The sequence below is a fragment of the Pollicipes pollicipes genome, unplaced genomic scaffold (assembly GCF_011947565.3).
Source record: "Pollicipes pollicipes isolate AB1234 unplaced genomic scaffold, Ppol_2.1 Scaffold_3447;HRSCAF=4054_pilon_pilon_pilon, whole genome shotgun sequence".
NCBI classification, from domain to species: Eukaryota; Metazoa; Arthropoda; class Thecostraca; order Pollicipedomorpha; family Pollicipedidae; genus Pollicipes; species Pollicipes pollicipes.
Window position 1 is genome coordinate 17282977 of NW_023596297.1, and position 13834 is coordinate 17296810.

Sequence of the window (13834 nt, forward strand, 5' to 3'; positions counted from 1 at the left end):
GACGTAATAACGATGTGGTACATGTGACGATGGTCGATGTGCTTCAGGCGTACAGCTAAGTAATCATGTGAAGTCCCCGAAGAGATGACTGGGAAGAGTACGTTTCCATGTTTCATGATTATCTTGACCAAAAGATGCCACGTATTAGAATCACATATCATGTGCAAAGCTTTTCCTCTCCGCCAGGCAACACAGCACCGGAAACTGAAGGAAAACAAAATAACGAAACAAAAAGACCTAACTTGATCTCATATGACCTCTGCCGGAATTCACTTACCCTCCATTACCCGGGAGAAGCACTTAACTGGTCATGCAGGCGATGTGGAACTAGCAATTTTCTATTGCGACCATTTGGGAATTAGGCACTGTTTGGCGTCAGATGACCTTTTGGATCAAGTTTACATGGTACGGAGATGTTTAAGAGTGCCTCAGTATCTTGAAAGTATTCTGGTAAATGCAATTCACCGTAAAACCTTGTTCCTAGGAATGAGAAAAACAGTTTGCAGAAACATTTTCCCGCAAAAACATTGTGCAGAGATGTTACTGGTAGACCCACCGGTTTGTCGAACAGAAATCTAATAAATTGTAAAATCCCTGTTTTCGGGAAGGAGAGCTGCTAGGCTTCTGCTCCATGAACTGATGTGCATCACCTATAATCGGGATGTGTGATCTGACCTATCAAAAAAATTTGTTAAGCGTGAGTGCTGCTAACTGTGGTAATGCTGACTCCGAAAACTCCGGGGAAATCAGCGTAAAGACCCGTCATTTTGGAGGGTGAAATTAACTGTCTGCTAATGACGTGGGTGGTTGCTGGTAAAATGCCGCAGGCTTTGGAAGGAGTTGGGCCTAGCAAGCAAGATCAGCTTAATGTATTTTAAAACTAGGAATGCATTCTACTGACCGTGATTCCGAAGAATAATTCGGACACCGAGACATTAACAACAACAGCAAAATGCAGACAGGGAACGAAGTGAAAGCGCTGATGTCGAATGGTTTTCAAGACCGACGTGTGTTTTTTCCCTGACAAATTCAGTCAAAATTTTCTGTATAGCCATGCACGAGTACCAAGAAAGGACACATTTGATGTCGCTTAAGATACATTAGGAAATGAGAACTGATGCACACCAGAAAAATTAGTGAAATGACCAGGAAAGCAGCGGATAAAACAGAAAGCAAGGTAAGGCCAATGCCAGAAAGACGCTGATAAAAGCTGAGTCATCAAAATGCAGGCTATTGAGCCGTGCAAGCAAGCATTAGCAGAAAGGAAGAAGAGACTGAGAGAGAGAGAGAGAGAGAGAGAGAGAGAGAGAGAGAGAGAGAGAGAGAGAGAGAGAGAGAGAGAGAGAGAGAGAGAGAGAGAGAGAGAGAGAGAGGGAGAGAGAGAGAGAGAGAGAGAGAGAGAGAGAGAGAGAGAGAGAGAGAGAGAGAGAGAGAGAGAGAGAGAGAGAGAGAGAGAGAGAGAGAGAGAGAGAGAGAGAGAGAGAGAGAGAGGGAGGGCGAGAGGGGGAGAGAGCGTGAAAGATAGAAAAGAGCAAACGAGTGAGCATTTTTAAGTTCGGGGAGAACATTCATAATTTCTTAATTTCATTCAACCGGCATTCATAACGTCGGCCATTTCATGATAAGCTTTATTTTAAAACCATGCAGTATATGTCCTCATGCTGGTGTCATGATCTTAGACATCTACAAAATAGAACAAGGTCAAAAACAAACAGGAGAATCGCAGTCAGTTTGCATCATCTCAGAGGTAGGTGAAGACAACGCAGCTCTCCGAAACACAGCTCCTTCACAGCTGTCTGAAGACAGTCACCTCCCTGCACAGCCCTCTGGGGCACAGCTCCTTAACATCACTCTGAAACACAGGTTCTCCACAGCTCTTCGAAAGCAATCACTGCCCTACCTTCGCCGTTGCCCAACGCATTTACCCATGTCGACTGTTGTGTGGCGCGCTCTTTTGCAGCGGTAAAGATCTGTGTTTACCTGGTTGATACTGCAAATTGAACGCTTTGCGTTGAGTATCTCTCCTCCATGGGTGGACGTTGGTGGACTGTCTCGTTGCCTCGTCAAGGCGGGATAGTGCAATGGGTTTTCTCGTGAGGCATCATATCCCACTAGATAATCAGCTTCAGTCATGCCGTGTCGCGCAATATTAGAGCCGATGTGCACCAAAAGACCAAAGCATGAACGTGAACGTGAGCGTGAACCACCTTTGAACATGACCCAAAGTGAGCATGCATCTCCAACTGGATCAGCCACCCACCTGAGATGTTCCACATTTGAAACGTGTTTCCGTTCTACCGTTCCCTCGTTGGCACGGCCGGAAATACACAGCTCCCATTTTACCTGGCTTGGTAAAGCTCGTGCGTCGCTGCCCTTTACATAGCCACCACCTAATCAACGCAAGCCGGCAAGTTCATTCCGGCGAGCCGCCGCGAGCGGGCAGTCGGCCGGCTGGAATGCTGGTGACCAAAGCCAGAGCCGAGTCGGCAATGGCCAGCTGGAGATTCGCTGAAGCCTGTGGAACGGGGCAGAAACGGGCAAAATCTGACGCCGTTAGCGATTTCATCGCCAGCTCACGGATTGGGTGTCGTAAAGGATCCCTAAACGGCCCTCAATCTTCTTCCCACTGATGGGAGGTGTCTGAACGGTCTTCGCCGTGCTTCACAGGTGCCTGACCTATGGCTTCTTCCCCCTGGCGTCGCGTGTTTCAGATGTGTAAATTCACGTGGAGGAAGTCCGCCTGACATATTTGGGTTAGGAGTTCTTATTCTAGCAGTGATCCATCTCCAATGCATCAAGAGTCGCTGGCTAATCGACGTTGTAAAGCAAGCCTTGTTTTTTCTGCTGCGAACAAAACTGAGTTTGCCAGCATAGTCCAGGCTTATTCGATAACTTCTAACAAAGCTTAGTTTGTGAACGTGGCCAACGCTAGCTGATAATTTCTAACCGGCATTTCCTGATGTACTGAAAACAGACTATAGATTATAAATAGACTATGGACATATATATTTCGAACTCAAACGCATAATCAGGAGAGCACTAAGCGTTTTTGTTTATATAGAGTCCTCTCACCTTCGAGAAAGGTTTACATTATGCATCATGTGTGATCCGTGAAACATATGAAATCGTTTCTTTGTGGCTCATGATGTTTGCAGTTGCTTTTGTTGCCGGAAGCGATAGGTATGCCATTCTATAAAGCTTTGCAATATGTATGATCAATTATCCGGACGGGCTTTGATGGCGGACGGCGCCGGCTCACCGCCACCTCCACTCAGGTTCGGACCCTGTAGTCCCACCACCTCTGCTTGATGAAGGGTGAACTCTAAGTGGTTCCCGGAATTAAGCAAGTCTTGGTTAAATCACGGTGGCATCATTCCTCGTACAAAATTAATTGCGTTGGAGTAAAGATTGGTTAGGAATGTTGGCTGAAATAATCGTTATGTTGACTCAACGATTGAATATGATGACATTAACGTTTCTGACAACTAGACATCTGATATACTCGCAACTCATTACCATAAAATATGTGGGCTTGCATCGTCCATATGCAGCTCCTAAACATTCTTACCGACTCTCGGAATAATTTTCTGAATCGAGGCACAATCTGTTCATTAAAAAGGGGGATCATTGAATGATCCGCGAGCAGTGTGGTTGATAAAAGCTTAAAATTATGGTGTGCTACCAAGAGCAGTGACTCAGTCATCTCCAAGAGCCATCAGTGGTAGCCAAAATCTGTTCTGTATAGTGAAAATGACGTTCACGTTTTTTTTTACTTAAGAAACGTCTGTGCACGTGGTGCGGAACGGGTCGATCCAGGATGCAAACATGAACCAGAAAGACTCAGACTCTAGTTCAGAGAAGTTCAGAGTTCAGTTAAATACCACAGCTTCACTGCACTTCTCCCCGGGGTTCGGCCACGCCTTTCTTCCAAACTCCGGTGTACTGTTATACGGGGTTTGCGTGCTCTGTTCTCAGATGACTGGCCTCACTTCCCCCGATGATCGGCCTCGCTTTCCCCAGATGATCGGCCTCACTTCCTCCGATGATCAGCCTCACTTTCCCCAGATGATCGGCCTCACTTCCCTCAGATGATCGGCCTCACTTTCCCCAGATGATCGGCCTCACTTCCCCCAATGATCGGCCTCACTTCCCTCAGATGATCGGCCTCACTTCCCCCGATGATCGGCCTCACTTTCCCCAGATGATCGGCCTCACCTTCTCCAGATGATCGGCCTCACTTCCCTCAGATGATCGGCCTCACTTTCCCCAGATGATCGGCCTCACTTCCCTCAGACCATCAGCCTCTCTTGCCTCAGATGATCTGCCGCAGTTCTCTCAGACGATAAGCCGTGCTTCCCTCGAATGATAACTCTCACTTCTCTTAGATGATCAGTTGCGCTTCTCTAAGATGATCAGTCGCGCCTCTCTGAGATGATCATTTGCGCTTCTCTGAGATGACCAGTTGCGCTTCTCTGAGATGATCAGTTGCGCTTCTCCCGAATGCACTTTCCCGTGAAGATCGGTTGCATTTGTACCGGAGCCTTCTCCGTCGCACTTCTCGCCGAAGTCCGTCGGCCGCCGGCGCCGACGCCAAGCCGCCAGCATACGGACGACGGCGACCTGCCGGCGACCTGGCGGCCGCGGCCGCCGGCGCCGACGCCAAGCCGCCACTGGACGGACGACGGCGACCTGACGGCCGGGGTCATCGGAGTCGACGAGCCAGTCAGGGCGCCTTCTTCCGGCAGTGGCGGACTGGCCGCCGACATAGAGTGGGAGATCGCCCCGGACGTGGCTTCACGCCAACCGCGACTTCAAGCGTCAAGGGAAGCATCGGCTGCAGCTTTCACTTCGGACAACCCAATCATGGGCTTACAGCAGCAAGCCGATGACTGGGTTGTCGGAGTAAAGCCGTTTCGGCCAGTCATGACCATTTCAGGGCTGTGGAAGGAAGGGGAGTGAATAACGGTGGAGCAGAATTACACGACCTGAGAAGCCATCCGCCGATATTTAGCCCACACAGGGACCCCCGTTCGGGGTTTAAGCTCGGCGCTCGGACGTGACCCCCTCTAGGGGCACTTGGATGTACTCATGGCTGGCGCGTGCGACCTGTCCGATGCAAGCCGAAGACGCGCCTTCGTTGGCAGGACTGCGCTCCCTAGCTGCTTGACTGCATGGTTGCTTTGCTTTCGTCCACGACCGATACTGGTATGTTAAGGTGAGCTTTCTTTGCGCGTTTATTTAACCTTCCTGTTCGGCAGTTGCACCACATCGGCGTTTCGATTGAGTTCATTTGTGACTGTGCCCACTACGCTTGCCAGTATTGTTAAATGACCGTGTTAATTTCAATTATAGTTTAACCCTTTGCTGCGTGGTACTTCATGAGCAGGCTGAGGGCAACCATGCGGTTAAGACTGTCCCGCAAGAGTGCCAAAAACCGAACATCTGCTTTGTACGTAGTGTAGGTGTATCTCGCAAGGTGATTACGTACATCTACCTAGGAATGCCCGTTGATACCCTTAACTCATTTTTATGTTGAAAACGTCTCCTGCATGTTCTGAATTTCGTTAAAAAGTCCTACTACATCTAAGATAGATACCAGTGTCATACTGGGTGGCTTTGATGTGATTTGTAAACATGTTTTTACCTCTTCAAGTACAGCCTATCGATCGCAGCGCCCGCAGCACTTAAGAGACTGGTGACCCGCAATTCGCCATTGCAAATTCCATCTGCTTTTACTGTCACCAGCGCTAAGACCGCGTGGAGAGAGAAAAGTCAACCCCGTTTTGGTTAAACGGTCAAACGTCGTAATATAAACCGGGGCGGTTACCAGCATTCAGCTTTCAGTAAAAGGCCAATCCACGCTATCATCTGTACAACTTATCATATTTGTTGTCTGACCAAGTCCTTAATACAAGCCGCGTGTGCGGTCGACTTGACGATTGCCTGAAGCAATCGCGTTCGTCAGCTGGGCGCGCGGTCAGTAACGCGCCGCCCCACCGCCGCCTCAGGCTGGCTACGCTGGAGCGACCGGCGAGGCGGGGCGGGGGAGGGGGAGGAGGAGCGGGGGTCGACCGGGTGGGACGCCGAGCGCGTCCGGCGAGCCGACGTGGTGCGCTCATAGTAGCAGCCGGCGAGACACTAATTAAATGCCACCTCGGCGTCCGATCAATACGACGTGTGGCGTTTTATCTTCTTGTGCCGGGCCCATGCAGGCGGCCGGCGTCGCCGGCCGAGCGGGCCGTGTGAAGGAGGTGGCGGCGGCGCGGCTGCCGCCACCGTACCTCTGCTGAAGCGGGGTCAGATCCGGCCCGGCGGCGCTGGGCAGGCGCCAGCGGGTCGGCTGATCAGCCCTGTGCACAATCGTAATCATCGGAGGGCTGGCATGATTTTTTGTAGCGTTGTGTGAGTGGGAGTAAAGCAAGGCCCACGCAATGCATGTCGTACTTGCTGAAAGTAATAAAGGCATTTGATCAATGCTAGACATGGTCTGAACTCGATACAGTAGTACCTTGAAGGGAGGCGACACTGCCGTTGCATCAGTTGTTCTGACTGCTGCAGAGATAAGCACTGTTCAAAAATCGCCGCCTGTTAACTGACAGTTTTTCACATTTTCCTAATGGTAACACACACAGACACGGTCCATAATATCTTAACAAAGAATTTCAGCCGGCCAGCTACGCCGCTCCTTCGCCTTCCAGGTTTCGCGGTGTTCGAATCTGTCCTTACATCGGTTCGTTGTCGTCGAAACCTGCAAGGAGAGGAGCCATCGGCGACTTCGTCGAGGAAAGCTTCCAACGCCCCTCACTGACTTAATTCCTACATTGTCAAGACTGCGACCGCTAGGAGTCGAATGTTATTGAACGCAGGTCAAATACGCGGGACAGTTAATATGTGCTGGAGTGATTGTATCGCCAAATTAAATCTGCTACCCTTGATGCTGCGGAAAATGTGAGCGATCGGGAACAAAACAGAACTGAATGCTTTCAAAAGCCTTGCTCCCATTCAGGCTTTAGTCATGGATATCTTATTTCAAATGAACGCATTACGCGTTAGGTCGGCGGCCGATGACATATCTGGTTGCATGTTATTGCTCGGACCACTCTCGTAAATCGCAGGGCAAATGTCAATCGCGGGACAGAGAAGAGCTTCCTGCTGATCTCAAATGAAGAATTTATCTCTAGATCGTGTCGACATTAGGAACCTATTTCGTGCCTGGTTCCGCGCAAAGATATGAAGTAATAGGAGGCATTGACGGCCGAAGTTAGCGCAATCGCCAACCTTCGCCAGCTGCGCCAGCTAACCCTCGCCAGCTGCGCCAGCTCCGCTAACTTCCGGTGTGTCTAAGAGCAGGCACGAATCACCCCCCCCCCCCCCCGCTGGATCCACACCCGGCGTGTTGGAAAACAACATCAAAACGAGAAATACAAAATTACGCTCATATTAGGCTGTACAAGCGGAAACTGCGAATTTGCTGAGCCATCACAGCATTTCAGGTGTCGCCAGAGGAACGCTGATTAAAGCGAAGGCATGCGTGCACCACTCGTTTACAAAGTTGAGGGTTTAATAAAAGTTCTCTTGAGGTCCTGTGATGTATTAAAGGCCTCGGATCTGCATGACCTTGCACTTGCTCGGTAGCAGTACTGGTACGCTGAAAACCGTCTGCTAACACCTCTTTGACTGATCACAAGGTTTAACCGGGCATGACCCTGAGCTTAAATGACCCTGACATCGCTTCGTTTGCGGCGTAATCAGAGCTGTGTTTGATTAAAGTTGAATTGATTAATGGTTCGTGAGCCACGGCATTTTTTATTATCGCAAGTGAAATGACTTTTCCTGCAAACATTTTATGTGAATCAAGCAGTGAATCATTGGCTCTCCAGGAAGAATTGATCTAATTCGGGCAAAGTCAACGTGAGTGCCAAAAGAATTGATTTAATGTTTTTTTGTCATAACAAAAATCAGAGGTGTGTATGAACTTGTCTGCTAAAAATCAGGGGCGTAATTTCTTCTTCAGTAGGGGGGAGGGGGCTTCAGCCACCCCAACCTGCCCCCCCTCTCTCCAAGTTTGGGAATAGAGTGGACCAAAGCCAGGGAGAGGCCCGTTAGTTGGGATATTTTGGGGTAGATTGAATCACTTTTCACCGTTCAATTTCCCCGCTGCTAAAAAGTCAGAATGTGAAACTACGCCCCGCTAGAGATAGGCATCTTCTATCAAGGCCAGTCAACGCTGTACTCATGGATGTGCCTGATTGTCAAGGAATGTCTGGCCAGAAAAAGCTTCTCTCATGTAAGTGAGAAACGGTCCATCTCTGGCCTGACCTAGGTACTACCACTTCCTTTACCTATCAAGTCAGCTTCGTATGCATTGCAGCTTCCTCCTTTTATCCATACCCACATCCGAGGGTATCGATTTGCATTCTTTTGCGCAGGCCACTGCCCTCCCCATCCCCTCAAGTTCGAATTTGCCCCCAACGGCGAGTTTGCCCCCCCCCCCACAAATCTTCTGGGGCCTAAGTATGCGAAAGCAGAACATTACAAGTTTGGGTTCAAAATTCTGAAACCTTTAAAGTTAAAAAAAATTATGTCACAGGTAAAAGGAACAGAGGAAGTGCAAAATACCATGCGATGTTCCAGTTGAGTGCAGCTGGCGTGGCTCGTCAAACTTCTAGAGCTCGGCATTCGTATCATGTTCAGGGAGCATATTCAGTGGAGCACTGTATTCGTATCATGTTGTTATCGGAAAATTAAAGCATACCGGTCAAATGTCAAACCCCAAAGTTGACCGATTCACGTGCCGTTACGTTCGGAAGAGTCCTTGGAATGTGCCAAACCCCACTTCGACGTAAATTTTCAAACAATGCGCAAACCGGGCGATCGACATCCACGCGAATAAACTGATAGCGCTAATCGTCCGACACTGATCAGCAAAACAACACTAGGGATTTCGAACATGCCTGTCGGGAATGCTGCGTTGTAGTTTGAGGCCCGCCTTGTTGCTTCCTGCCGGGAGTTTCCGTGGTAGCCTATGATAATCGGTCACATCAACTTACTAACATTTATTTCCGAAGCAATTCACGTCCAGCAATGTCTGAAGCTGCACCACATCGACCAAAGTCGACTGACGAAACCTGGCTTTGACCATCGAGGCCTAACAAAATGATCATAATGTCCCTGCGACAACATCTCCCGCTGAGATAGAGCGAAGGAAAGCATTGGAGCGGGGGTCTAGTTTCATTTTCAGCTGGGAGACACTCCAGCTCCCCAACTTTGAAAGGAAAGTAGATCAGATCCGAGGAGAAGCCTGTCTTTGTGTTATTTAGGAGCAGGGGCTGCATGGGCAGGAGTTGCACTTTCCACCAAACCGTGCGCGATGGCGGCTTCAGATAACACCGCGAGCGCGCGAGAACGACCGTTGTGAAATGATCCTTCCGAAAGTCTTTCAAAATCAATCCGTATCGCTCAAAGAATAGACTGAACCGCATGATTCATCTTCAAACTTTTGAGCTGGCTTTTCACAGCTTTATTATTACAGCAACACAGCATTATAGATTTTAACTATATTTTTTTCAGTTCCGCCACTAGGTTCCGGCACCATATTGCGCTGTTGTAAATGCTGACTCATTATTGTCGATCTAAAACTAGTACAGGTGAAGTATTCGCCTGGGCTGCTTTCTAAACGTACCAATTGATGTTCTAAGGTGTTCAAAGACACGTGTTGTCTTTTAGATGCATCTTCGTTTTATCTACGCCTTGACCGCTACCTAGTGTTAGCCAGAGGCCGACGTCGTGCGCCTGCGGAAACTGCAACGCCGGGCGTCGGGTTTTTGTTCCTAAGGCTTGCGAACACGCATGCTCAGAACCATCTCATCTATCTTCTTTTTTTGCTATTCAATTCTGCGTGAAGGTTGAAAATTACCACACGAAGTGTGATGTGGCAATGTCAATACACAACTTTGATCCCATTTCGATCTACAATCTACGTTCACGATGCCCTCAATAGCTATCTCTGTAGAACTCTCCAAAAATCTGGCGGAGGCCTTGAGGGCTATCACCTTAGAGAGAGTCCACTGAGCCATTGTAATACTACCAGTGCCGGTGGCTTATTCCATGCAGTCGTTTAACGCCTGGCAATAACCTCGATGCTATTTTTTGTGAAACACCGCAATATATATCACAACATCGTGGAATTGTGCAGAAATGCGCATGGATTCCAGTCGTGCTTCATCATCATCATCATCATCGTTATCGTTACATCATCGTTATCTGATTCAAAAGAACCTCGTGTGTTTTTTGTCACTGCAGTCTCCAGCGCTGCCGAATGTGTTCTATCATATCACAGCTGTAGGCGCAGCGGGCGCTGCACGTGCGCTGCGTTTGCACGCATTGTTCGGCCAGACTAATAGCGAACCTTAGAGTGCACGATCATCATTAGTGCCGTCCGGACCACGGATGTAGTTGGGCTACCTGAGCGCGGGTGAGCTCATTTTGAACCGAGTATGCGCACGCAAGTATAATCGCATGGTCACTGAAGAGCCGGCTCAAATAGTCACGCTTTTACAATCAACTTGCACTGCGCTTGACTTTGACATGACGAGCTTTTCGTTTCCCACACATTCGAGCTGGATCGAGAGGGTTGCTTTCCGTTCAGAGACACAACAGTTAGGATTAATGCACCCCAGGAGTGAAGCGGTCTCGCAATGCGTGTACATTGAAACAGCGGGAAAAATACATTCGAAACGGAACGACATCTGCTTGAGCGACTTGGGAAAAGGTTAGATTTCATTGTCTTAGATTGATCGTGGAGGAGCACGTTTTGTTTTACATTAATTGATGTGCACCGATTTTGCTGACTAAATTTGTATGTGTCGAGAAGGTGCGTGTAACAGAATTGCGACGGCCACACAGGTACTTTTGATCTGCCAGCTCCCCGTCTGTCGGTAACACGCAGGGCTTCTTACCGCGCTGTCCCATCCTGAAGCCGCCTGACGCCGACCGTCACCACCTCTCGCACCCGCAATGGGTTCCGCACCACGCTTATGGATCTAGACGGCCCCGTTGTGTAACCATTTCTTGCTTGCTGTTGTGTTGGACGCCTGATTCGAATTACGAAACCACTAGTTGGCAAGTTGGAATCATTTTAAAGTGAGCCTAACCAAGGAATATTTACATGCTGAATGTGTGTTTTACAATGTGTACATGCTTAGTTACACAATCCTCCACTATCGCCAGTGGATGGAGAATACCGTGTGATGCAGATGCGAATGCGGTTTGACATTTGATTATTAAATATGTTTGTTTCTGGAACCAGGTCTCAACGAGCTTGCACAGCATTTTCCAACCATGCTCTTTGCTAGTGCTAAACAGATGTCGACATATCTTTACCTCGGTTTCGCCATTGCTAGCCCTGGGGTAGCTGCATAAGCTTTTTTATGTCACTTGTATGCACACACCGCTCAGACAGGGCACAGCATGCAGATATGAAGCGGAGGGTGCCTGTGTGCGGCAGGCACTCTGGAGACGAATGCAAGGTCGGCGCGCCTGAGGTGACACGCCGTTTTATAAGGCGTAACCTGGAATCGCCTGGCCAGGTCACCAGAAGCTAGGTCACCAGGAGCCAGGCCATGGGAGCCAGGCCACCGGAGCCATGTCGCCGGAGCCAGGCCGCCAGGAGCCAGGTCATCAGGAGCCAGGCAGGAGCACCACCGCTGAATACCGCGTCAGTACACTGTGCGCAGCCATCAGGGAGCCGTTACTGGTGCGCTGTATGATGTTGTCCTGTTTTGTCGAGTGCTTTGTATGGCCTGAAGGGACACTGAAAATTTTGCATGAAATATTTTATACCACCCAGTCCGCCCAGATTGAGATGCAACCAGTTTTGGAATCAACTGACCGCCCTATTTTCTGATGAAACGATCGTAACATATAGGAGAGAAGGGCCAGTCTCCATGTGGTGGCTTCGTTGTTTTGGAATTCACAAATTTGGTTGGGATTATATAGCAATATTTCTATGTTTTCTAATTTACTTACCTTCAGCTGCAAACTTCCTGAAACTTTATCAGGCCGTTTAGAAGTTCTGGGTTGAGCAAGGCAATTTTACAACTTAATTAACGGTGCAAACACCGAAGCTCCAGAAAACGCAGTCTCACAACCTCAGCAAATTGACAGGAACGGAAGAGTTGGGACATTTTGTAGCATACCTCCGGCCTGATGCGCACCTGCCCAGGAACATGGGGGGGGGGGGGGAATTTTGGCAAACCATTGCCCTCATGTTGAAGCAAATGTCTTCGGAAGCATATTGTGCAAAGAGCAAGTGCCTGGCAAAAAGAAAATGAATTGGAATTTGGCGGAGATCTCGCAGCTTTCTGTGTACTTCATTAAAAAGTTCTCGATATTCAAACTGCGTCTGATGTGAGGCTACGCGGTGATATCTCTGTGCCTTCGCTAAAGGCATTCCTGCAAACAAACAGCGAGCAAACAAATACAAACAAATAGCTTGCCTTTTGGTTCCGGCTTTTATGCCTGCTTGACTGTATCTGTCTTTCTCCAGTCTTATGCCACGCATTTTGTTTACCTGCGTGAGTTTTTGGCGCACCTGGACCACCTAATCAATCTGGCGGCGAGGATCGGGCTGCTGCGGCACCGGCGTCAGGCCGTTGCTCTCCGGACCGGCGGCCTGTCCCCTCCGCTTACCCACTGATCCGTCTACGCTGCGGCGCCTCTGCTTTCGCACGCGGCTCGAGCAGATCTGGGACCTGAGCGATGTTGTACGGCGATAGCCTGGGGAGACGGATAGAAAACGGAGCCGCAGCTAGAGCCAGGGGTGTAAACGGATCGCCCTCGGAAATACAAAATCGATAATCAATTACTAGTGGAGGCGGGCTCTGCGAGTTTCTAACGACAACCAAATTAATTGTTACGTGGTTATGCTGTTTTTTTTATGAAACGGACGCGTTCGGATGAGCTGATACATATACCACCAATTACGCGTAGAAAACGAAATGACGCGGTATGAAACAAGTTAACAAAAAGCAATACGGACTGGAAGATGAAAATGATGTGCTCATAACATTCACAAGGCAATGACTGTGGTAATGGCGTGTTCATATTGACATCCATGGACCAATTTGTGGCTATGATTCGTCCTAACTAAGACCACAAGACCCAGTTGGGACAGTGAAGTTGCAGTCATTCATTTGACGTCATAACTTATGGTTTATACGCCGGCTCTACTTGAAACGAGGTTTTCATGTCCAAATGCTTCCAGAATATAAATTTTGCTGAGCCCTTTTAACGGGGGCAAAGTTTGCCGCATGGCGATGAAGCTTCGGCCCATCATTTCAAGCCAGCAAACGTTTCGTGCCGAGCATGGCTGCAGTTTTGTGCGCATATCTCGGGTCGGGTCATCCATGTAATGGCTGAACTTCATCCATCAGAGTGCAGACATGGGCTATACTGAGATTCCTTTGACACAGACATAGTAGGCAACCAGCTATTGCGGAAAACACACCGACACGGACGCAGACACAGGCAGCCGGCAGACACCAACACAGCCAGAGGACGACAGAAACCCAGAGACATAGACTACTGACAGGCGGATCCGGAAACGCGACACTATATGGCTGAACTTCTATCTTAGCCAGACACCAGACACCAGACACATGCAGAGACAGCGAGTGGAAACGGGCTAGATAAAGCGGGCAGTCGTCAGATAAAGCGAACAGACAACCGGAAGCAGGACAACAGCTGACAGATGCAGACAGCTGGCTGACGGCTGGTCAACCGCAGGCTTCAAGTGGACGACATACATAGGAACAGACAGCTGGCAGACACGGAA